The sequence below is a fragment of the Elephas maximus genome, chromosome 16, assembly GCF_024166365.1.
Source record: "Elephas maximus indicus isolate mEleMax1 chromosome 16, mEleMax1 primary haplotype, whole genome shotgun sequence".
NCBI classification, from domain to species: Eukaryota; Metazoa; Chordata; class Mammalia; order Proboscidea; family Elephantidae; genus Elephas; species Elephas maximus.
Window position 1 is genome coordinate 63,133,578 of NC_064834.1, and position 26,128 is coordinate 63,159,705.

The 26,128-nt window shown below is 43.9% G+C and overlaps 1 protein-coding gene across 1 annotated transcript in view; it reads right to left on the reverse strand.

Annotated features, from left to right (window-relative positions):
• The window catches only part of GPAM (glycerol-3-phosphate acyltransferase, mitochondrial), a 74,031-nt gene extending 56,202 nt beyond the window's left edge, over positions 1-17,829 (reverse strand). Inside the window, exon 1 of the mRNA XM_049855589.1 lies at positions 17,747-17,829. The gene's annotated coding sequence lies outside the window, so the exon portion shown is untranslated. The remainder of the gene's footprint in view (positions 1-17,746) is intronic.
• Positions 17,830-26,128: the final 8,299 nt, after the last annotated feature.

Below are 26,128 nucleotides of genomic sequence, written 5' to 3' on the forward strand. Positions count from 1 at the left end.
GACACAATCTACAGGATTAAGTCATATTTTGTGTCAATCTCTTTTGAGATATAAAAGAGGAAAGAGAGCAGAGAGGAGAGGGGCCTCATGTCACCAGGAAAGAATCGCTGGGAGCAGAACATGTCCTTTGGACCTGGGGTCCCTGCACCGAGAAGTTCCTGGGCTAGGAGAAGATTGATGACAGGGACCTTCCCCTAGAGCTGACAGAGAGAAAAAGCCTTCCCCTACAGCTGTTGCTCTGAATTCAAACTTCTAGCCTCCCAGACTGTGAGAGAATAAACTTCAGTTTGTTAAAGCCATCCACTTGTGGTATTTCTGTTATAGCAGCACTAGATAACTAAGTCAGGCACCTAACAACAACAACCACGTTTACGGGAGCAGATAACTAGGTCTTTCTGTGGAGGAGTCGCTGGGTGAGTTCAACCTGCCAACCTTTCAGCTAGCAGCTTAACCACTGCACAACTAGTGCTCCTTATGCTGGGCTAGAAGAGAGTTTAAAAAAAAAAAAAAAAAAGAGTGGAGAGGGAGTAAAAGGAAAGCATTCAAATATACGCATCATGCATGGTGTGACTTTTTATACAAGACAGCAGGTGGATAAACTATTAAATTTTAAAAAAGGCAAATTGGGAGATAGAGTTCTGACTCCACTGACGTAACTTCCTGAGTGAATAATAACCATTACTTAGGACTACAGTCCCATAAAACCCATTGCCTTGGAGTGTACTACAGAGCTTAATTCAAATAAGGGATTCCATTTTAACTAAGGTTCCATTCATATGGTAATTACACATGATTTCAAATGCCAGCGCTCTAACAGAGCCACACAAACTTCCATCCCAAACAGGCCCAAAATAGTCAATACAGAAGGAAAAAGTGTACTGAGTCACTGGGATTGTTAAAACTCTACCTTTTTCAGCCATGAAACCCGAAAACTTCACTATCTCCTTCTCAAGCTAATTTATGAGTTATTGGCCAGAGTCAAAAGACAAGGTATGAATCACAGATCTGAAAAAACTCCGGTAGCCTCTTTGTGAAGGTGAACATTATTTTACTCAGTTGTTCGGTGATTCAGAGTGGCTCTTGAGACTGAATATGGGTAATGAATGCCCAGTATCAACTCTCCAGTCCCTTGGGCTGGGCTGGGCTGGGCTGGGCTGGGCTGGGCTGGGCTGGGCTGGGCTGGGCTGGGCGGCAAATCCTGAACTCTGAGAAGATGGGAGACCAAAGGACAAAGGAGGCGGTTTCTATGGTGCTCAGCTGTGCTTGAGCAATCAGTGGGGCTGGTATGGGCTAGAGCCTTGTGGGACTCATCCTCCTATTGGCCCTTTCCTTTGAGAGTGACACTGAGCTTACTCTGAGCATGTGTGTGAGAGAGAGTGTATACGTGTGTGAGATAGCAAAAGTATGTGTGAGTGTGAGAAATGAGAGTATGCATGTGTGTGTAAGAGAGTGTGTGTATGTGTGAGAAAGACAGTATATGTGAGTGTGAGAGAGAAAAGAGTATGTGTGTGAGACTGTGTGCGTGTGCACGAGGGAGAAAGAGACTCTGTGAGGGAGTGTGTGTGTGAGAGAGTGTGTGTGAATGTGTATGTGTGAGAGAGTAAGTGTATGTGTGAGACAGTGTGTGGGAGAGAGTGTGTGTGAGTGTGTGTGTATGTGTGTGTGTGAGAAAGAGTCATGTGTGAGAGACTGTGTGGGGGGGAGAGAGAGAGTGTGTGTGTGTCTGTGTCTGTGTGTGTGTGTGAGAAAGGGGTAGCCTCTTCCTGTCTGTCTGGCTAAAATGGAAGATTAGAAACTCCCTTCCCTCAGGCAGCCTTAGGTAATTAAGAACATTACTACACAAAATATTCATTTCTCTCTTACCCTGAGCACTCCCTGGGTGGTGCAAATGCTTAATGTCTTCAGTAGCAAACTGAAAGTTTGGAGGTTCAATTCTACCCAGAGGCACCTCGGAAGAAAGGCTTGATGGTCTACTTCTGAAAAATCAGCCATTGAAAACCCTACGGAGCACAGCTATTAGTTTTTAAGAAGCACAAGCTGTTTGCAGAGGGAATCTTTTTGGAGGCTGTTTCCAGAAGGGCTCTTTCCTCAGGGTAAAAACTCTACCCATCACTGTTGAGTCGATTCTGACTCACAGAGATGCTATAGGACAGAGTAGAACTGCCCTGTAGAGTTTCCAAGGAGTGCCTGGTGAACTTGAACTGCTGACCTTTTAGTTAGCAGCTGCAGCACTTAACCACTATGCCACCAGGGCTTCTTTCTTCAGCATATGACAGAAAAAAACAAAAATCAAACCTGTTGCCCTTGAATCAATTCTGACTCATGGTGACCCCATGTATTAAAAAGTAGAGCTGAGCTCTGTAGGGTTTTCTTGGCTGTAAATTTTACAGAAGCAGATCGCCAGGCCTTTCTTCCATGGTGCCACTGGGTGGGTTCAAACCACCAACCTTTCAATTAGTAGTCAAGCACAAATCATTTGTGCCACCCAAGGAAGTTTTAAGTTGACACCCGAAAACCAAACCCTTGCTATCAAGTCGATTCCAACTCATAATGACCCTATAGGACAGAGTAGAACTGCCCCATGGGGTTTCCAAGGAGCAGCTGGTGGATTTAAACTGCTGACATTTGGTTAGCAGCCGAGCTCTTAACAACTGTGCCACCAGGGCTCCTTTAAGATGATACATGATATTAATAAAAATAGGTCACTACTGAGCACTTAGGATGAGCCAGAACTTGCTATGTGCTCTCCCTGTTTTATATTATTTAATTCTCATAATATCCCTGCAAGGTAAGAACCCTGGTGATACCAGAATTTTAATATATGAGAGCTGAGGTTCAGAGAAGGGACGTAAGTTTCCCAAAGTCACAGAGGGAATAAGTAGCAGAGCTGGGATTTGGACCAGAGGCTGTTTTCGCAAGGACAGTGTTGCCTTTGTATGTCCTGCAGCCCCTAGGCAGGATCTGACCGGAGAGGAGAATGCAGACTCAAACTCCCTTGCCCTGGACTCCTTGTCATTGCACCATGATGCCTCTCACAATGTCAGGCTAACAATTACCAAGGTGTTTTCCATGTGGGAGATGGTACAGCAGCTTCCAGGGACAACAAAGGCATGGCCTTTACGCCTGGGATTTGGAACCCAGGGGAGGTGATAAAACCCATGGCCTCATCCGTGCTCCAAGAGAACCAGCACTGATAACACATGTAGGCACTTAGTAGGAGTTCACTTGTCCACAATTCCTTGCCATCATTTCTGTGCACAAGCCAACAGGTAAAACAATAGCGTTTGCCATCTCTGACTATCAGAGAATCTTTTTCCTTGCTAAGCGGAACCAACCCCTGCAAGGATGGACCAAATCAGCAATCTGGTGACACAAGAGAACAGTGGCCTCAACTGGAAGCAAACAATTGGAGATTTTTAAGATTTTTAAGCACTAGCCTGACTGGGGAGGGCTAGAGAGGATGACAGGGGAGGCGAGGCGATTCACAGAGATAACAAGAGCAAGGCTGGCAAGGTTAATAGCTTGCACAGGGCCAATTCCCTCCAGACTGGGAGACAGAAAAAGGGAGTGAGTTTAATAATTAAATGTCTGCTATGATATAAGTTCTCTCATACACACTGAGCATTCAGTCCTGACAACAACATAAAACATTGATATTTTACAGCTGATGAAACTGAGGTTACATGGCTAGTAAGAATCCAAAAAGAAATTCTATCATTTTTCCCGGTCTACCTCAATGCCTCCCTAGACACCCTCCTAGGTCTACTTCAAAATCTCATGAAGTAGACAGCATTTTCTCAATAGAGTGTCTGTGAACTTTGCAGCCGAAAGACAGTGCCTAGAACATAGTAGCTCAATAAAACGGGATGAATTAACAACTCTTAATGTGGTTTCTCAAGTTAGGGTGGTTATCACTTAATCCAGTAGTACTCAACTGGAGATTTTGCCCTGCCCCTCAGGGGACATTTGGCAATATCTGAGACATTTTTAGTTGTCAAATCTGGGAGGAGGTGTGGTATATACTACTAGCATCTAGTAGGTAAAGGCCAGGGATGTTACTAAATGTCTTACAATGCACAGGACAGCCCACAACAAGGATTATCTGTCCCATAACATCAATAGTGTCAAGGTTGAGAAACCCTACTCTAATCCAGTGCCTTGTTTTACAGGTCACCTCGTCTTACAGATGAAGAAACCAAGACCCAAGAGATAAAGAGACTTGCCTAGAGTCACACAGCTGGTTATTGGCAAAGTCATGATGAGAAATATTCCCTGAAGCCTTCCACATGTTCTTGCTACTATTTCAAGCAGCTGACCAGCAAAAAGATTGCCTGCTGCAGGAGAAATGGGTCCAGTGGGAAAGATTATGTTGGCGTAATAGCCCAAGCAAGCCAAACACAATTATGTACACTCAAGTGTACCAAATCTGTTTTCCCTTGATCTAGACTGCTTTGTTGTTAGGTGCCTTTGAGTCAGTTCCAACTCATAGTGACCCTATGAACAATGGAACGAAGCACTGCTTGGTCCTGCACCATCCTCACGATCATTGCTATGTTTAAGCCCCTTGTTTCAACCACTGTGTCAATCCGTCTCATTGAGGGTCTTCCTCTCTTTTGTTGATTCTCTACTTTACCAGGTATGAAGTCCTTTTTAATTTTTTTAAATTGTGATTTAGGTGAAAGCTTACAGAGCAAATTAGTTTCTCATTAAATAGGTAATACACAAATTGTTTTGTGACATTAGTTGCCAACCCACAGTGTGTCAATACTCTCTCCTTCTCCACCCCAGGTTCTCTGTTCCCATTCATCTAGTTTTCCTGTCCCTTCTTGCCTTCTTGTCTTTGCTTTTGGGCTGGTATGCCCATTAGTCTCATACATACGGTTGAACTGTAAAGCTCGGTCCTCAAGTGTGTTGTTGTTTGCCCTACAGACCTGTCTAATCTTTGGCTGAAGGGTGAACCTCAGGAGTAACTTCAGTACTGAGTTAAAAGAGTGTCAGGGACCATACTCTTGGAGTTTCTCCAATCTCCATCTGACCAGCAAGCCTGGTTGTTTTGTGTGTGTGTGAATTTGTATTTTGATCTACATTTTTCTCTCTCTCTGTCCAGGGCCCTCCCTTTTGATCCTTGCCAGAGCTGGGTGGTGGTAAGCAGGCACCATCTAGTTACTGTGGGCTCTGTCTGGTGGAGATTGTATTTGTTGTGGTCCAGTAGTCGTTTTGGGCTAATCTTTCCCTTGTGTCTTTGGTCTTCTTCATTCTCCTTTGCTCCAGCCAGAATGGGACAAGTAGATGTAGCTTAGATAGCCGATCGCAGGCTTTTAAAACCCCCATTGCTACTCACCACAGTCAGAAGTAGAACATTTTCCTTATAGACTATGTTAAGCCAGTTGAGCTAGATATCCCCGGAGACCATGGTCCCCAGCTCTCAGCCCAGCAGCTCGATCTCTCAGGGCATTTTGATGTGTCTGTGAAGCTTCTATGATTTTGCGCTAGTCAAATTGTGCTGATTTACCCAGTGTTTTGTACTGTCTTACCCTTCACCAAAGTTACCATTTACCTACTACCTAGTTAGCGTTTTTCCCTTCCCACTCCTCTCCTCCCTTGTAACCATCAAAGATTTTTTCTTTCTGTGTGGAAACATTTTCACGTGTTTTTATAATAGTGGTTTCATACAGTATTTGTCCTTTTGTGATAGACTTATTCCACTCAGCATAATGCCCTCCAGATACATCCATGTTGTGAGATGTTTCACAGATTCATCTTTGTTCTTTATTGTTGCGTAGTATTCCACTGTGTGTATGTATCATAGTCTGTTTATCCATTCTTCTGTTGATGGGCACTTAGGTTGTTTCCATTTTTTGCTATTGTGAATAATGTTGTAATGAATATGGGTGTGCATATGTCTGTTCATGTGACGGCTCTTAATTCTCTAGGATCTATTCCTAGAAGTGGGATCACTGGATCATATGGTATTTCTATTTCTAGCTTTTTAAGGAAGCGCCATATTGTTTTTCAAAATGGTTGTACCATTTTGCATTCCTACCAGCAGAGCATGAGTTCCAATCTCCCAGCAACCTGTCCAACACTGGTTATTTTTGGTTTTTTAATTTGTGCCAGTAATGTCAGGATGAGATGATATGTTGATGTAGTTTTGATTTGCACTCCTTTAATGGCTAGTGATCTCAAGCATTTCTTCACGTGTCTGTTAGAGGCCTGAATGTCTTCTTTGGTGAAGTACTTGTTTGTATCCTTTGCCCATTTTTTGATTGGATTATTTGCCTTCTTATTATAAAAGTGTTAGATTTTCCTTTTTTAGGGACTGGTCTTTCCTGGTAACATATCCAAAGTGCATGAGACAAAGCCTTGTCATCCTCACTTCTAAGGAGCATTCTGGCTGTGTTTTCTTCAGAGATAGATTTGTTCATTCTTCTGGCAGCCTATAGCGTATTTGATATTCTTTGCCAACACCATAACTCAAATGCATCAATACCTCTTCGGTCTTCCTTATTCATTGTCCAGCTTTCACATGCTTATCAGGAAGTTGAAAATACCATGGTTTAGGTCAGGCACACTTGAGTACTCAAAGTGACATCTGTGCTTTTTGAAGAGGTTTATTGCAGCAGATTTGCCCAATGCAATACATCGTTTGATTTCTTGACTGCTGCTTCCATGGGCATTGATTGTGGGTCCAGGTAAAATGAAATCCTTGACAACTTCTATCTTTTCTCTGTTAATCATGATGTCGCTTATTGGTCCAGTTGTGAAGATTTTTGTTTTCTTTATGTCAAGGTGTAATCTGTACTGAAGGCTGTAGTCTTTCATCTTCATCAGTAAGTGCTTCAAGTCCTCTTCACTTTCAGCAAGCAAGGTTGTGTCATCTGCACATGCAGATAGTTAATGACTTTCTCCAATCTTCATGCTGCATTCTTCTTGTAGTCCAGCTTCTCAGATTATTTGCTCAGAATATGGATTGAATAATTATGGTGAAAGAATACGAACCTGATGCACACCTCTTCTGATTTTAAAGCATGCAGTATCTTCCTATTCTGTTTGAACGACTGCCTCTTGGTGTGTGTACAGGTTTCGCATGAGCACAATTATGTGTTCTAGAATTCCCATTCTTTGCAATGTTGTCCATAATTTGTTATGATCCACACAATCCAACACCTTTGTGTAGTCCATTAAACACAGGTAAATATTTTTCTGATATTCTCTGCTTTCAGCCAGGATCTGTCTGACATCAGCAGTGATATCCCTCATTTCACGACCTCTTCTGACTCCTGCTTGAATATCTGCCAGCTCCCTGTTGAGGTACTGTTGCAGCCACTTTTGAATGATCTTCAGCAAAATTTTACTTGAGTGATATTAATAATATTGTTCAATAATTTCCCCATTCTTTTACATCACCTTCCTTTGGAATGATCACAAATATGGATCTCTTCCAGTTGGTTGGTCAGGTAACTGTCTTCCAAATTTCTCGGCATAGACTTGAATGAGCGCTTCCAGCATTACATCTGTTTGTTGAAGCGTCTCAATTGGTATTCCGTCAATTCCTGGAGCCTTGTTTTTCGACGATGCCTACAGTGCAGCTTGGACTTTTTCCTTCAATACCATTAGCTCTTGATCATATGCTACCTACTGAAATTGTTGAATGTTGACCAATTCTTTTTGGAACAGTGCCCCTGTGTATTCCTTCCATCTTCTTTTGATGCTTCCTGCATCATTCAATATTTTGCCCATAGAATTCTTTAATATTGCAACTTGAGGCTTGAATTTTTCTTCACTTCTTTCAGCTTGAGAAATGCTGAGTGTGTTCTTCCCTTTTGGTTTTCTAACTCCAGGTCTTTGCTCATTTCATTATAATACTTTGTCTTCTCAAGCTGCCATTTGAAATCTTCTGTTCAGCTCTTTTACTTCATCATTTCTTGCATTCATTTTAACTACTCTACATTCAAGAGCAAGTTTCAGAGTATCTTCTGACATCCATTTTGGTCTTTTTTCTTTCCTGTCTTTTTAATGACCTTTGGCTTTTTTCGTGTATGAGGTCCTTGATGTCGTCCTATAATGCATCTGGTCTTTGGTTATTAGTATTCGGTGCATCAAATGCATTCTTGAAATGCTCTCTAAATTCAGGCAGGTATACTCAAGGTTGTACTTTGGTTCTCATGGACTTGTTTTAATTTTCTTCGGCTTCCACTTGAATTTGCATATTAGCAATTAATGGTCTGTCCACAGTTGGCCACTGGCCTTGTTCTGACTGATGATATTGAGCTTCTCCATTGACTCTTCCCACAGATGTAGTCGATTTGATTCTTGTGTATTCCATCTGGTGAAGTCCATGTGTATAGTCTCATTTATGCTGTTAAAAAAGCTATTTCCAACAAATAGGTCATTGGTCTTGAAAAATGCTATCATGTGATCTCCAGTGTTGTTTCTATAATGAACGCCATATTTTCCAGCTACTGACCCTTCTTCTTTGTTTCCAACTTTTACATTCTAATCGTCAGTAGTTATCAATGCATCTTGATTGCATGTTTGATCAATTTCAGACTGCAGAAGTTGGTAAAAATCTTCAATTTCTTCATCTTTGGCATTAGTGCTTGGCGTATAAATTTGAATAATAATCATATTAACTGGTCTTCCTTTTAGGTGTATGGGTACTATGCTATCACTGAGAGCTGTCAGTTATTGATCTGGACTAGCCACTGAATAAGCAGCTAGGGTAGGTTCCAGACCTGAACAATGAGAAGACCAAGACTCAGAACACAGAGTGCTGATCATAGAGGCCTTTGATGTCCACCAGCCTCACCCACCCACTCCTTCCTTTTCTTAGTGTTGCAAAACAAATGCAGTTATCAAGTTATTGCAAACCAAATGCAATTATCAAGTCAAAAAAGGGTTTTCTTTTAACAAATAAGCAAATTTAAAATATTAATAATAAAGTGACCATACTAGGTCAAGTCAGAAACTGCCAGATGGTGAGTCCCTCAAAATGTATTAGTTGTCTGCATGATCATTGTCACCAGTGATCATTTTTTGGTTTTCTATTTTAAGTCAAAGTAGCCCTAGTGGTACAGTGGTTAAGCACTCAACTGTTAACCAAAAGGTTGGTGATTCAAACCTACCAGGAGCTATGTGGGAGAAAGATATGGCAGTCCGCTTCCATAAAGATTTACAGCCTTGGCAAGGTCATGGAAGCTCCATATACACATCCAAACCCCCTGAGGGACCAAATTGCTGTGCTGAGGGCTGTGGGGACCATGGTTTTGGGGAATATCTAGCTCAATTGGCATAACATAGTTTATAAAGAAAATGTTCTATGTTCTACTTTGGTGAGTAGCGTCTGGCATCTTAAAAGCCTGTGAGCGGCTATCTGGGATACTTCACTGGTTTCACCCTTCCAGGAGCAAGGAAGAATGAAGAAAAATAAAGACACAAGGGAAAGATTAGTCCAAAGGACTAATGCACCACATCTACTGGAGCCTCCACCAGACTGAGTCCAGCATAACTAGATGGTGCCCAGCTACCACCACTGACTGTTCTGACAGGGTTCACAATACAGGGTCCTGGACAGAGCTAGAGAAAAATGTAGAACAAAATTCTAACTCAAAAAGAAAAACCAGGCTTGCTGGCCTGACAGAGGCTGGAGAAACTCTGAAAGTATGGCCCCCAGACACCCTTTCAGCTCAGTAATAAATTCACTCCTGAAGTTCACCCTTCAGCCAAAGATTGGACAGGCCCACAAAACAAAAGGAGACTAAAGGGGCACAATAGCCCATGGGCAAGGACTAGAAGGCAGGAGGGGACAGGTAAACTGGTAATAGGGAACCCAAGTTTGAGAACAGAGAGTGTTGACATGTCGTGGCGTTGTTAACCAATGTCATAAAACAATATATGTACTAACTGTTTAATGAGAAACTAGCTTGCTCTGTAAACCTTCATCTAAAGTACAATAAAAAAAAAAAAAGATTTACAGCCTTGGAAATCCTTTGGGGCAGTTCTACTCTGTCCTTAGGGTTACTACGAGTCAAAAGCGACTTGATGGCAACAGGTTTGGTTTGGGTTTGGTATCGTATGTCAAGGGCTGTGTTGGGTCTTGATGAAGAGATACACAGAGAGGGAAGAGGGTGTCCACCAATGTCCTGCACAATGCATTTCCTTGACCTCAGGAGCAGTCAGTCTAAGCATCAGAATCTCCTTTGCAATTACATGTCAGAGCAAAACCAACCTTGCAAACATGGGTAAAACAAAACCCTCTTATAGCTAAAATTTCTTAAATCTAATATGACTTGTCTATTTTACACAGTTTTTAATATGAAAATATTCCACTATAGCCCAAGGACTTGGACTTTACCACTTGTACTGTTGAGATTTGGCTTGCCTGATGGACATATTCATCCACCCATGAAGCTTCATGGGAGACTTCCAGTTCCCTGTTGTTGTTGGATGCCATTGAGTCCATTTCAACTGAAAGCAACCCCATGTGACAGAGTAGAACTGCCCCATAGGGTTTTCTAAGTTATAATCTTTACAGGAGCAGATTGCCAGATATTTCTCTTGAAGAGCCACTGAGTGGATTCAAACCACCAGCCTTTCAGTTAGCAACCAAATGCTTAACCATTGCACCTCCTTCCAATGCTCTGGACCATATCTAAAATGGTAGGATAATCAGATAAAGTAAGGGATGATGACATTTATGCAGAGATCTTTTGGCCCCAGGGTCCCCTAACCTTGGCAGGTGGATAGAAGTCCCATGAAAGGCTAGCCCAAGCCAGGCCACTAGCATATTTTGCAGCATCTAAATGGAAGCCAGCGACCTGGGTTAACACAACTCTGAAGATCAACTTTTATCTTGAAATATCAATGAAAAATTAAACATCCTGATAACATTGAGTACTAATGGCTTTTATTTCCATTGCAACTACTCCCTCAGACGGGTAGTTCCCCTTTAGATTTTCATGAGTTTGGCCCAGAAAGCGGATACTCGAGGCATTAAACATCCAGGAGCCTGGGTTGCCAAGAAAACAGTAGTTTCTATTTAAGGATTTGGCTGCCACAGCCAGCCCAGTGTCCTGGGGAAGTGAGTGGAATTTGAATATATCACTTCTGCCATTCTGCTAGAGACTTAGAAATCAGAAACTGAGAAAAACATCCCAGGGGTTCCCACTTGGGTTTTGGACATGGGTGTTGACCTCAGTGATGGTAGCTTGGTGGGCAATGTTTCCCAGTCTTTGAGCTATCACAAGCCAGTAAGGTAACAAAAGGATGCTACTTTTTTGTTGTTGTTGTTGTTCAGTCATAAAGTTAAAATAAATAAATAAATTGACATTCTACAAACACCATCTCTTGATAAAAGGAAGAATATTTTCACATCCAAACAAGCAGGAAAGACATATTCTCAAAATAAAGGGTAGTTCTTCAAATGGAATACATATGACTGTAATTGAAGACTTGCTACCTGGTACTTGGAGTCCCTGGGTGGTGCAAGTGGTTAACAGGCTCGGCTGCTAACGGAAAATTTGGCTGTTCAAGTCCACCGAGAGGTATCTCAGAAAAAAGCCCTGGCGATCTACTTCTGAAATATCAGCCTTTGAAAACCCAATGGAGAACAGTTCTACTCTGGCATGCATGGGATCTCTGTGAGTCAGAATTGACTTGACGACAACTAGTCCTAGTGCTTAATTCTTATGTCACCCTAGACTGGAAGAAAACATCACAGACCAATACCTATCTGCAGTCTGAAAGCGGGAACCTTGAGTGTTAAAGAAGCCACTGGAGTTGCCCAGAGAAGAAATAGGTTTGAGAGCCATCTTGGATGGAGAAGGTATTCCAGGGCAAGGATGCGGAGGGGTGAAGGGGTGGAATTGGGGGAACAGGAGTTGCCCTATGCATATACGGAGCTGCTCTGTGGTTGCACCTCCCACCCTGTAATGCTATACTAGATTGCCTGTTTGTTTAATTATCTATCTCTCCACTGGGCTGTGAGTTCCTTGAGGGCAGCAATTGTGCCTTGTTGCCCTGGTCACAGAGCTAATTCAGTGTGGGACAGTGATGGTGGGGCAGCAAGGGCACATTCAAAGGGAAGATGGCAGAGCACCAGGGACACACAGTGCTGTCTCACAGACCCATGCACTCTGAGGATTAAAGGCACATTTCCTTTCAGCTAGTCATCTGTGCCATTCTGCCTGGTGTTCATCCTAGTGGAGGGGGCATACGTCTCCTGGCTGGTGCACCCTGAACCACCTCCCATAAAATAGTGAAAAGGCACCCCACCACGGGAGGCTTGGTGGGGTTCAAGACTGCAGCTGCTCTCCCAGCATGGTGCCAGGGGACTTCTGAGTGACAGCTTAGCTCCTCTCCCTGGCCCCTGCAAATATCTGGGCAGAAAGCAGAGCTGGGGGTGGGGAGAAGGGAGCCACCTGCCTGCCTCCCTCCCTGCCTCCCTGCCTGCCTTCCTCCCTGCCTGCCTCCCTGCCTGCCTTCCTCCCTGCCTGCCTCCCTCCCTGCCTCACTCCCTGCCTCCCTGCTTCCCTCCCTGCCTGCCTGCCTGCCTGCCTGCCTGCCTGCCTGCCTGCCTGCCTGCCTGCCTGCCTGCCTGCCTGCCTGCCTGCCTGCCTGCCTGCCTGCCGCCACTTGGCTCCCGTAGCTTCTCCATTGCCATGGCCTAGAAGAGCTCTCAGTCCCAAAGCGTCCACTCTTCCCAGGTCCTTGCTCCTCAGCCACTTTTTGGAATAGACTCAGAAAAGCCCATCACCCACAATGTGCTGGCAGCTCCCAGGGTTAAGGTCCACAGCAACCATCCCTTCCCACAAACACACTTGCAGGAAGCAGAGAAAGCCCAGCCCATGAGAAATGGATGCTGCTTTCTTTCAAGACTCATTCTGGGTGCTTTTTTGACTAGCCTGATTTCTGGCAGGATGTTGAAGCCAAATGCAGACAGCCAGCCTCAGCTAAACTTCCCACCAGTCCCTTGGGGTTGCCGGGCGCGTGCCACATGCAAAGCTCAATAAGCAATTGCCCTGAGGTGAGGGGAGAGGTGGAGTTGGGAGAGGACTCCTGCTTGCCTGCTGCTTTTGAATCCAGGAGTGATGATGGAGTGTTTTAATTAGCACTGGCTCAGCATGACAATCCCACCATACATCTGAAATGCTGATCACGTTTGGAAAACTGGGTTTCATCTTGGTGGGATTAGCAAGGTTCTTGGAATCCAACAGTGAAGATGGGCTTTCCATTGCCAATATGCTGCCATTTTCCTCTTATGATCTATTGGGGGTAATTTGCCTTAGGGTACAACTTGCCATTCAGTCTCTTTGGAAATTGTTCTCTGTCTAGTGTATTATTTATTTCATAGCATTGCCGTTCCCTTTTCAACATCCCTTCCTCTGTGACTCCCCTAGCAGAAAGGGAGTTGTCAAATCCCTAATTCATGGGAGGAAGAGTCATCTGTCTTGAGGGATCAATCCTAGTGCCTGTCTTGCAACCATAATTTCTCCCTGCTTGCACCATTGCCTTCAATACTAAAGCCCCTATGAGGTCCTACTAAGCCCTCTGGGCCAACAAATCACAGACAGCTGAAAGCAAGAATGAGGTCCAAAGGTAGAAATAAACCAAGCATCCATCAAGAGAGGGATGGATAAACAGAATGTGGTACATACATGCAATGGAATATTTCTCAGCCATAAAGAGAAACGAAGTTCTGAAACGTGCTACAATATGGATGAACTTCAAAAACATTATGCTGAGTGAAACAAGTTAGACACAAAAGGACAAATATTGTATGATCCCACTCAGAGTAGGCAAATGCAGAGAGACAAGATACTAGTGGTTATCAGGGGCTGTGGTGGGGAGAGGGGTTATTGTTTAAGGGGTTTCTGTTGGAGGTGATGGAAAACTTTTGGAAATAGGTAGTGGTGATGGTTGTACAACACAGTTAATGCCATTAATGTCACTGAATTGCATCCTAAAAAATGGTTAAAGTGGCATTTTTTTGTTGTTGTTATATATATTTTACTAGAATAAAATTTTTTTTTATTTTAATTGAAGTTCTAGGTACGAAAGAGAATGGAGAGGAAATTGACATGCCTCTGGAGTGCAAGGGGACAGGGTCCTCCACAGGGAAAGTAGGAGAGAAATAAAGAAGCCGAAATCACAGTTCAGTCAGTGGCCTGAGGCAAATCATTTCCTTTCATCACTCTGCAGGCTTAGCCTTCCCACCACCTCCCAGAGCTTCTGGCTTTGTCTGGAAAAAATGCTAACCAGCTCTTTACCCGAGCTGTCTCTAATGCCCTGGCCAGAGAGCTCACACAAGACCATGTGCAGTGCCAAAGGAACACGGTACTCGGGTGGGGAAGGGAGGGGGGAAGCAGCCCTGGGAACAGTCATAGGCAGCCAAGGAGCTGCAGTGGGGCCCAGGGCCCCTTCCTCACATGGCCCAGCCCCAAATCCTCAGATCCCTGCTCCCCTCCCCATCTGCCTGAACTTGGGCCATCAGAGAGGCCCACCCCAGGTGGGTTAATCATGCAAGCTGGACATGTAGGTGCTAGGAAAAGAAGCACATGGGGAACTTGTTTTTTGTTCCCATTTCCTAGGAAGGGACTTAAGGTTTTCTTCTCATAGGAGCACCCCCAGGGGAGTGAAGACTCTGGGTTCCAGCTGGGGAAAGAAGGAAGGAGGTGCAGAGAGAAAGGGGATCTAGAAGACAGAATGGGCCACGAACAAGCCTTCTTTGTGTTTGGGCCCAGACCTTCCATCAGCAGAGGCAGCTGAGGAAGAAGAGCACTGGCCAACAAATCACAGACAGCTGAAAGCAAGAATGAGGTCCAAAGGTAGAAATAAACCAAGCATCCATCAAGAGAGGGATGGATAAACAGAATGTGGTACATACATGCAATGGAATATTTCTCAGCCATAAAGAGAAACGAAGTTCTGAAACGTGCTACAATATGGATGAACTTCAAAAACATTATGCTGAGTGAAACAAGTTAGACACAAAAGGACAAATATTGTATGATCCCACTCAGAGTAGGCAAATGCAGAGAGACCTCACTGTGTCTTTTGCTGTGATCAACAGAATCATAAAATGCCAGAGATGCTGACTCAGTTTTAGGAATTAGTTAGTCCAACTACCTTGTTTTGTACTTACAGACTCTGAGCCCCAGAGAGATGCACTTAGTGAATATATACTGCATTCTGGTCAAGGTAGGGCATTAGGTGCTCATATTCTGCAGTTTGTCATGGAGGCCTCTCTTGGCTAGCTCTTCACTCTCACCTAAATCAGGTCCTTTGTTCTTTTTCTCCTCACTGATAGGGATTATCTATTTTTTGGTATGATATTTTTTAACCCCTGTAACTTCCATCAGAACTGTGTTCTCAAAAAGAGGGTAAAAGAGATAAGATAGGGAAAGCATTTATCACAGTGCCTGGCACACAGTGATTGTCCTTACATGTTTCTTTCAAGGCTGGGCCAGATTCCGGTCCTCTCAGTCTATTAGGAATGATAAAGAGAATAACTGTTCCCTAAAGAGCATGCAGCTGAGAGCCCATACCTGGTTAGACCTGGATACAAAGGCAGGGGAGAAGATGATGAGAAAAAAGATCCTGGCAGAGAGGAGGGAGCTGTGAATGGAAAGCATCTTGGATCAGGGACTATGCTTGCTTACTACTGTCTCCTACAAACCCACCTCACAACCCAGCCCTGCGTGGTGCTCGGAAGGCTTGGATGAATGAAAAGACCAACAGAGCAGTGGTAGAGTTGCCAGTGTTTTTACCATCAGCCTGGTAGCATTCATTGGTTCATTGAGTCATTCAGCAAAATAGGCATCATTGCATGGTAGCGAAAGTAAGGGCACTAAAGTCTGCCATTAGTAATACCTTGTACAAGTTCCTTATCTTGCAATTTCCTTGTCTATTATATGCAGTTAACATCTGCATCACAGGCTTGATGTGAGAATCAATGAGTTAATAAGTATAAAGCACTTAGAACAGTGCCAGACAGGTGAAAGGCACTCTGTTGATATTAGCCATTATTACCAGTAAGAATCTACTGGGTATCAGACACCACTAGGCTCTGGAGACCTGACATCTGACCATGGGCAAACCAGGTGTGATTCCCTGCATTCACAAAGCTTCCAGTCTAGTGGAGGCAATGAATCGTGAAACAAACAATCATAAGACAATAAGGGCCTAATAAAAGGAAGCTGGGGGCCCTAACCTAGTATCAGAGGAAGTGGCTTTACTCAGAGGCCAACTAATCTGTGGGACTTGGCCAGACTTGGGGGCAGGGCAGGGCGGAGAGTGTTGCAAGCAGAAGGGAAGGAATATGATAAGGTTGGGCCATGGTGGATGCAAGAAACTGAAAGGACACCCATATGGTGGGACAGAGATGGAGAAGGGTGAGGAGGAGGCCAGAGAGGTAAGCAGAACCCAGACCATTTGGAATAGTAAAGAGAAGAAATGCTCCCAAAAGAGCAGAGAAGACTCAAGCATAGGAAGCCTAACCCCCTGCATTGGGCTTATCCTTCATATCTTAACATTTTCCTTAAAATTAAGAGGGGAGAGCAGGCTTCACCTTGGAGAACTTCTCAGACCTATTACTCTGAATAGCCTCAGAAAGGCCAGTGGGGCCCCAGCAGTGAAAGCTCCCTGGAGAACCAAAGAGTTAGTCATCAGGAAGGACAATCTTCCATCCTGTGAAGAATCTTTGTGGGACAAACCATGGTAACCTCTCACCACAACTAATAAAGTTGGGACAACCCAGATACCAATACTTGGATATTAAGACAACATCCATGCACACACTTGGGAATTAAGACAGCCACCAAGACTGGAGAAAGGAAAAGGCAGTTGGCATGGTTATTTCATCACCTACAATGCATGGGGAAAAACTCACTTTAAGAATACCAATTTACCATAAAGAAAACTATTTTCCATTTAATGTCAATAAGATTATTGTTTTCCTTGGTTTTGCATCACACCCTCCTCTACTCAGCCACCAAAAGCAATCCTAACAATTAGAGAAGATAGAGTCTGCCCTTTCATCTCTGACTTTCCTTCTGCATTCGAGGGGTTCATTCCCTTCCGGCACCATAACGAGCCCAGTTTTCATCCAAAACAAGGACGTCTTTGCCCAACCCAAGCTCAGAAAACACCACTGAGCTGGAAATGTGACGGGCATGAGAACTGACATCACACAGCAAACCGGTTCTCAGATACAGTGGGAAACAAATTCTTAGGAATGAGATGCCCAGCCCCACCCTTTTCTTTTCTCTGTAGCCAACACCACAAGGATGAGTACAAGGATTTGTATGGGTAAGCAGAAGCTTTGAAGGCCACTTTCCATTTGTGAATCAGATTTAATACCTTTCAAGCTAAACCCATTGGATTTTTCTTAAAGTGTCAAAAACCCTCTCAGGACTCTAAGGTTCTAGGCAGAGGGAAGGATTACAGAGAGATGGAAAGCACAGCTAGACCTCAGGAAGGACTTGATGGCGTACAAAAGCACAGCAGATGGGTATTTACCTCACAAGCATGTTGACCCTTCTTTCCAGCTGCAAAGCTCAAGCCCAAGAGCCTTGGTTTTGCCTCCCCTCAGAATTCCAAGATCCTGAGTTTCTTTTCTTTGCGTTCCTTCCTCGCACTGTCTCTGCTGCTCCTGATTTTTCCATTTTGCTTCCCAGCCCTCCACCCTACCCTAATGTCATGACACCCTAAGAAATTAGACTCCCACCACCCCCACATTTTTAAGTACCTGGAGCCTTGACTCTGTGGCTTTTGAGGGATTATTTCCAGCCGGTTAATTAGCAAAGCTGTTGGAGCTGTGGAGAAGCCAGCCACAGCCTGAGTGAGAAACAAGGTCTGGCTTGACTGGGAGCCTGTTTATATGGCCAGAAGCTGGGGGACTTTGGGTAATCGGCAGTAACCTCAGAAAAACTCCCCTGGCAGCAGCAAACTCTCGCAATGCGGATATCACAACTAGCACGAGTTTTGAAACACAAGAGAAGGAGAGGGTTCTTTCATCAAATAATAACCAGCCAGAGATAAGGCCTGCTAGGCTGAGCTCAGCCAGCCAATCACACACTTCCTTCGATTGCGAGAGCAAACAGACCCAGGCTTCTGGAGCCAGTTTCAGGGCTTGTTATAATTTAATGATGCAGCGCATGGTATCTGCTTGGCTTCGCCTGGAGGGGAGTTTACGAGCAGGGAGTGAAGCGCCAAGTTTAGTGAAGCGCCAAGCTCCATAGCCTCATTCTCAGTTGAGACCCCCAGTGCAAGGGCCAGAGCTGAGTATTCTGAGTGTCACTCGGGAGCACCAGGCTCATTGCCTGGCTGCTTCTACACTGCCCAGAGAGGTCTCGCTGCCGCTGGGGAAGTGAGGTTTGAGTGGGGCTGAGCAGTGCTGGGTCACTAGAGGTGGACATGTTTGATGGGTGCACAACCTAATGACTGTGACCTGAAGAGGTCCTGTGAATCCTGGTGGCTTGCTCTCCCATGTTGGCAATGGTTTACATTCATTCCTTAATTGATTGTGATTTTAGTTTCTATATTCTTTCATCCTTTCCAGCCACCTGCCCCTTCCAAAGCCATCAGTGCTCTGTCAGGCCACAAGATGTATTATAAAAAGGGAGGCTGTGGAAGCTAAGCAGGTCTGGGTAAATAATAGCCCTCCACCTTGCTAGCTCTATGACTTTGAACGTGTCACTTATCCCCTTCCTCACTGAGTTGCTGTAAGAATTAAATGCACGAGAAAGCCCCCAGGCCCCTATCAGGCTCTCGTAGACCCTGTTAGCTGTTAGTTGCTGTTCAGTTGGCTCCAACTCATGGCGACCACACATAAAACAGAGTGAAACCTTGTCAGGCCCTGCACCATCTTCATCATCATTGGTACATTTGAGGCCACGTTGCAGCTATTTTGTATGCTCTTTGTTGTTGTTGTTATGTGTTGTCGACTTGATTCCAACTCATAATGACTCTGTAGGACAGAGTAGAACTGCCCCATAGGGTTTCCTAGGCTGTAATCTCTACGGGAGCAGATCACCAAGTCTTTTCTCCCATGGAGCGAATGGTGGTAGGGAAATGTAAACAAACCCTTAAATGTGTATTGAAATATTAGAGTTCAATATCTAATGGAATGTTAGGAGACTCATTTGTTGTCTGACTCACCATTCAATTAACAAATATTTATTTTGCATTTACTGTGTTAGGAACTGGAGCCCTGATAGTGCAGTTGTTAAGAGCTCAACTGTTAACCAAAAAGTTAGCAGTTTGAATCCACCAGCTGCTCCTTGGAAACGCTATGGGGCAGTTCTACTCTGTCCTATAGGGCCGCTATGAGTTGGAATAGACTCTACAGCAATGAATTTGGGATTTAGTTTATGTTAGGAACTAGGTGCCCTGGTGGTGCAGTGGCTAAGTGCTTATCTGCTAATCAAAAGATCAGCGATTTGAACCTACCAGCCACACCACGGGGGAAAGATGTGGCAGTCTACTTCTGTAAAGATTATAGCCTTGGAAACCCTATGGGACAGTTCTACTCAGTCCTATAGGGTTGTTATAAGTGGGAATTGACAGAATGGCAACAGGTTTGGTTTTTTTAATGTTAGGAACTATGGTAATCATTGGGAATACCAAGGTAAGCAAACCAGACATGGTTCAATGCCCTCATGAAATGATTTTATAGCACAGAAGGCAGGAGTTTATTAAACAGGCCCCAAGTGCAATGGAACCAACCGGCAGGGGACAGTGAAGGGGGTTTGTCATGAAGGGCTGGGGCCTGCTCAAAAGGAACCAGATAAAAACCAGCAACAGCCAGCAGGAAATAGACTCAATCAGAGAGCCAAGTTGCAACCAAGCATTCTCCAAGGGAGCTCTCTGAAGTGCTCATGCTGGGGAAAATAGGGAACAAGCAAAGTTGTATCTCCACTCCTTTTTTCATATGTATGTAACAGCAAAAAAAAAAAAAAAAAATTTTTTTTTATGTAACAGCTTCATTAAGATAGAACTCACATACTATAAAATTCACCCATTTAAAGTGCATACTTCAACGGCTTTTAGTATATTAACAACTGTGCATTTTTATCACCCCAAAAAGCAACCCATTACCCATTAGCAGACGCTCCTCAATTCCCTCCAAAACCCCAGCTCTAGAAAACCACTAATCTACTTTCTGTGTCTATGGCTTTGCCTGGACATTCCATATAAATGGCATCATACAATATTTGTCCTTTTGTAACTGGCTTCCTTCACTTAGCATGTTTTGAAGGTTCATCCATACTGTAGCACGTATCAGTGTTTCATTCCTTTCTACCTCCAAATAATATGGATAGATCACATTTTATTTTTCCATTCTTCAGTTGATGAACATTTGGGTTGTTTCTACTTTGGGGCTATTATGAATAATGTTGCTAAGGATATTTGTGAGCCAATTTCCACTCCTTTTTATTCACGGATTCATAGTCCCATAGCAGAAAAACAGAAAGGAAACAAAACAGATGAAAGTCGCAGACTCAAAAGAGATGCTCTTCAGTCAGAAGTTATAATATCATAGCAATATCTGGGTCTGCCATTTGTATAGGTTTTCACAGTGCACAAAGCACGGTCACCCATTCTATCACATGTAATCCTCCCAACAACCCTGAGCAAGAGGGTGACACTATTTTTATTAGAGATGAGGTCGTAGAGGATCAGAAAGTTTGAGTAACTTGCCAGTAGCCACTCCACTAGGAATTGAAGCCAGAATTAAGTCCTGTGTTCTTCCCGTTCCAGCTATTTGCACTGAACAGGTCTTTATTCTTTCCCTACATAGTCAGCCTTGGCTTCCAGGATATTTAGTTCAAGGGGAAAACGAAGAATGAAAGAAATGGTGCGTAATTATTTATGGATAAAATGTCAATTAGGCCAACAAATAGTTGTTATTGTGTGCATTTTTAAATTTCTTGAGACAGTCTCAGAAAGATCAATACCTAAAAGCACAGAGCTAGGAAGCCAGCCAATGATGATTCAAAAGCAGATATCTGTTTCCAAAATACAGACTGGGCCAGCTTCCCTTCTTTCTAACAGCTAGCTGAAAGCAGTGCCTCCACAGAGGTCTTGGTTGTTCAGGTGGGAGAAAGTTTGACTTTGGATAGGGCACTGCAGGCAAGAGTATGCTTGGATGAGGAAGACGCCACACACAGCAAAGATGAGGGGAAGGGGAAGTGAGGAACACGAAAATCTGAGGATGTAGGGAAAAGATGAAAAGGAGGAGAGAGAGTGTGGGGGGAGGGTTCTGTTGAAAGCCTGGAGAATTTCCCAGTTTGGCCTGTGGCCTGGAATGTTTCATTCAAACCCTTGAGATCTCTTCACAAGCAATCTGAACAGATGTGCTAAGTGAAATGATGTGGAAAAAGTCAGCCAGAGAAAGAAAGTGTGGTGATTGAGGGCAAGTGAGCCACCCAGATTCTCCTCACCCATCTAACCCCAACTAAAGTACACAGCCCTGGCAGAGGGCAACCAGAGAGGGATCTTCCCAGAAGCAGGAGGGCAAGTCTTCTCCACGGAAAGAGAGGAAGCCAAGCAGGCCAGGTGAGCACAGGTGATGGGGCACAGCCACAGGTCACCACTGAGGTGGAGTTTCCAGTGCAAAGTGCTTCTCATCTGGGCGGAGGGATGATGGAATGGACAGCAGGGGCGTGGGAGCTCTGGAGGTCTGAGAGTGGGGCATTAAAATGAAATACTGTTTTGTCTTCAGGAATAAAGACACCTCCTGCTGATGAATAGATTTCTGGGGGCTTTTATACAAACAGCTAATGCTCTAAGGGTATAAACACAGATCTTGTGGCCTAAGATCATTACTAATAATATGAACTAATGAGACTGACTGAACAAGGCTCAGCTCAAAACACCAGTAACTGGAAGTTGTAAAGCCACCACCAGCTCCAAAGCAAAAGTATATAAAAAGATGCAAGACCTGGGTGTGCACATGTGTATGAGAGAGTGAGAGACAGAGACACAGAGATACACACACACCGAGATCTTGTGTGTTTTGTGTATTATTTATGTGTATATGTATATATGAAAATACTATATATACGAATGTTAAAAAAAAAAATCCAGATAATGGTGGCCAACGTTGATTCAAAAGAAGAGTAATTGGGCCATTCAAGAATTGTGATTTGTTTAGCCCCTTGTAGCCTAGGCTAATTATTTAAGTAAGTGAGGGTTTCTACCTTGGTAATAGATCCTGAATATATGACAGTGTCACTGTGTTTCATGCCAGGAAGCCAAGTTCAACAAATATCATTTTCCATGCAGAGTTCCGTGAAGGCAGGAAACACATACAACTAACATGTGTCTTAGTTTCTCTAATTGGACTAGAAGTCTGGGGGAAGATATCGTGCTTTTGGGTTCTTTTGTCTTCCTCCACATGGCCTACCCCAGACCACGTGTATTATAATTGTAACAGCAAAGATGACTATGGTTAGGCACTGTGCTCAGCATTTTATACAAAGTGTAGCTAATTACCCTGCCACGTAGGCATCATTCATGTCCATTTTACAGATAATAAAAGTGAGATTCAGGAAAGTAAAATGTGTAGTAGTTGCATGGTGAATGGATTTTAAAACAAACAAACAAAAATCCTTGTGCTTTAGAGATGCACACCAAAATATTCACCAGTGAATTTATATGATGTTTGGGACTTGCTCCCAAATAATACAAGAAGGGGAAAGTGGGTGAGAATAAAGAAGAAACAAAATTTCCCTTGAGTTGGTGGTCATTGCTGAAGCCGGGTGATGGGTGCATTCAGAGACCATTGTATGAGTCATTTTTCTATTTTTTTCATAATTCTTTATATAATTTTTTTCTATTTTTCATAACAGCAGTAAAATTGCCTTCCTACCACTGCATCATGCATTACAGCTTAACAAATATGTGGTTGCAAAATGAATGGCCTTGACCATTGTTGGGGCCTCACTGCGAATATTAGCAGAAGCCCAGTCATTAGGAGTCCCACACAAACCCACGCGTACTTCCATAGTGTCGTTTGTTTTTGTAAATGACTCATCAGTGTCTATAAGCCCCCACAGGGCTGCAAGCTTATTTGTACTGGGACCTGCATAATCACTGCACCAAGCATGGCGCCTTGTACTTGGTAGGCACTCAGTAAATGCCAAATGGGTGGAGGTGATCCATGGGCACAGGGAAGGCTGAAATGATGCAGAACACCCAGCACATGTGCCCATCTTGATGCCAAATGGGCACATCTCAAGCCTTCCTCGTGTGGTCCCTCGCTGAGCCACCCGCCCACATTGTTCTTGAAAATCTCAGACTGCTCAACACCCCCCTTTGTTTTCGTATTGCCTTTGCTGTTATTTAACACATACTCTGCAGTCTCTAGGCCCAGCACAGTGCCTGGCGTGGGAGGCTCACGCAAATCCTGCATGTATTAGCAGCCACCAGGGTGCACCATGCAAGCCCCCCTCATGAAAACCAGTTATGAGAGCCTGGTTGACTGGTAGCCTCTATGGGCTGCCCTTTGGGTGCACATGGCATTCACACCCAGACCAGCTGTTCCCAGTCAATGAGTGAGTACGGGGGAGGGGGCAATAGAGTCGGCCCCTTCCTGCCCCTGCATCACTCCTCCATCAGCCTAGAGGTCTGGAGATGATCAGCTGTGACTGGAGGCTCTTTCTATCCAATTCTGGCTCCTCCCCCTTTCTCCTTCACAGGCATTTCCCCAATAAATCCCCTATACGTTTAAGCCAGCCATCTAAAATAAAATTTAAATAGTAATAATATCAATTAAATCATTGCGTAAATTCAATTATTGCATACAAAATGATCGTGATTACTTTCTGCAGCAGAAACAATTGGGCCTACATATTCTATGGCCTTTTTCCCACCTCCTGGAAAGCAGGGGCTCACTCTTTTAATATGTACTGATAAATGTCTGCTCTGTCATTCCCTGTTGCAGCATCTGCTTCTCAGAGGAATACACTGTTGAACAATAAATACTAAGCTGCATTAAGGAGCCCTGGGGGCGCAGTGATAAAGTGCTTGGCTGCTAACCTAAAGGTCGGTGGTGGTTCCAACCTACCAGATGCTCTGTGAAAGAAAGATGTGTCAGTTTGCTTCCGTAAAGATTTACATGCTTGGAAACCCGATGGGGCAGTTCTACTCTGTCCTATAAGATGGTTATGAGGTGGAACTGACTCGACAGCAACGGGATTTTTAACTTCACTAATGACCAGGGCTTTTCTTGCTCCCTTTCTTGCACATGAAAAGAATTCTGTTGACCTTTTGTTTGTATTTGAAGCATTGGTATGAAATTCTTATGGTAAAACCAATTATATAAATTCTTCTGCACCAAATCATAGGATGTTCCCTTCTTTAGTGAAGCCACATGTTGCAGTAGAATGAATTGGGGGTAGAAACAATGCGCCCTAGGAGACCTGTACAGCTACAGCCTGGCATTGTGACCTTGGACCCAGCATCTCTCCTCATAGTGCATTGCTTTCTTTATTCATGAAATGAGGCTAATACAATCTTTCTTACCTCCTTCATGGAGATATTAGCTCTTTTTCTATAAAGGCCCAAATAGCAAGGCTTTGTGGGCCATATGATCTCTGACACAACTCAACTGTGCCATTGTAGTGTGAAAGCAGGTATATAGATAACCTGAAAACAAATTAGTGTTTCAATAAAACTGTATTTACAAAAACAAGTGGTGGGTCAGATTTGGCTCATGGGCTGTAATTTGCTCTCCTGCCCTAGATGCTTGGAATCTTACAGTTGGAAAAGATAATAGGCATCATCAGGTTCAGGGTACCAAGCTTCTTCCTTCTAAATTCATGGCAGATACGGCTGATCAGTCAGGATTCCTGCAAATCTCAGATGGGGCCTCAGAGTCCTTCTCAGCATAGGGCTACAGATCAAGCTCAATTGGCATGTCAGCGGAGGTCTATTGTTTTCTCCTGACCTTGTTCAACTCACAATTCCCAGACGAGAAAACTAAGGCCAGTGATTCAGTAACGATAAATAGAAAAGTATTTTTGAAATGTTTAAAGCACTTCTTCAATGCAAAATGTACTGATCTGGAGTCAAAACCTAGCTGTTTAAAATAAAATTTAAATAATGACAATAATATTATAATAAAAAAATAGATTAAATTATTGCATACAAAATGATCATGATTACTCTCTGCCCCAGAAACAATTGGGTCTACATATTCAATTGCCCTTTTCCCACCTCCTGGTAAATAGGGATTCACTCGTTTAGTATGAATAGATAAGTGTCCGCTCTGGTGTTCCACCGGTGGGAAAAGGACGGGCCTCCTGGCCCTGGTAGAGCCGAGAAGACGAGGTCTGTGTTCTCCCCTCTGCAGAGCAATACAGGTGCCTGGAACAGGGGTCCCAGCTGTCTTAGGTCCCTCCCAGGAAGTGTCCCTACTCAAAGCAGAGCCCGCCATGGTCAATACGCACATGCTGAGAGGAGCTCATGGTCTCCTCTGAAGCTCTTCTGTCACTGCGTTCAGAAAAGACAACCTTGGCACTTCCTCTCTCTTCTCATCTTGCTCATTTGAAGGATCAAAGCCTTCTTAAAATACACATGTCCTCAGGAGATTCAGAACTTACTTTTCTGCCGCTAAGAAGCCAAGTTCCCTTACAAATATTAAAACGGTGAATCTTTGCCATTTGGGGGTCAACCACCCCCCATGGAAGCTGATGATATTGAGGACTCTTTCACAGGAAAGGCACGGGTACTGCAGTGATCTATGTGGATACATCTCATATCTACTTTTTTTTTTGACACCAACTATGAGGTTATAACATATCTTCACTTTCTACTTCTCTGTTCAATTCTAACACCAGCTATACATGCAGCACCTCTTCCTCCAACCCTAACTGCCTGGACCTAGGTCAGAGTTCACAAGTTAAATGGCACAGTCCTCCAGACTGCCAACTCAGCACAAGACTTCAGGCTTGGGAGTCCCCATGACATCCATACTTCTGACTTTTGGGCTATAAGTTCAAGGCTTTCCCACTAACCATTCAGAGTGCCAGCCGTAAGCTCAGGACTCCCCAGGAGTTCCCCTCACTTCTAACCTGCTGGCTACAAATTCAGGAGTTCTCTCTACCCCCTCAGGATACCAGCC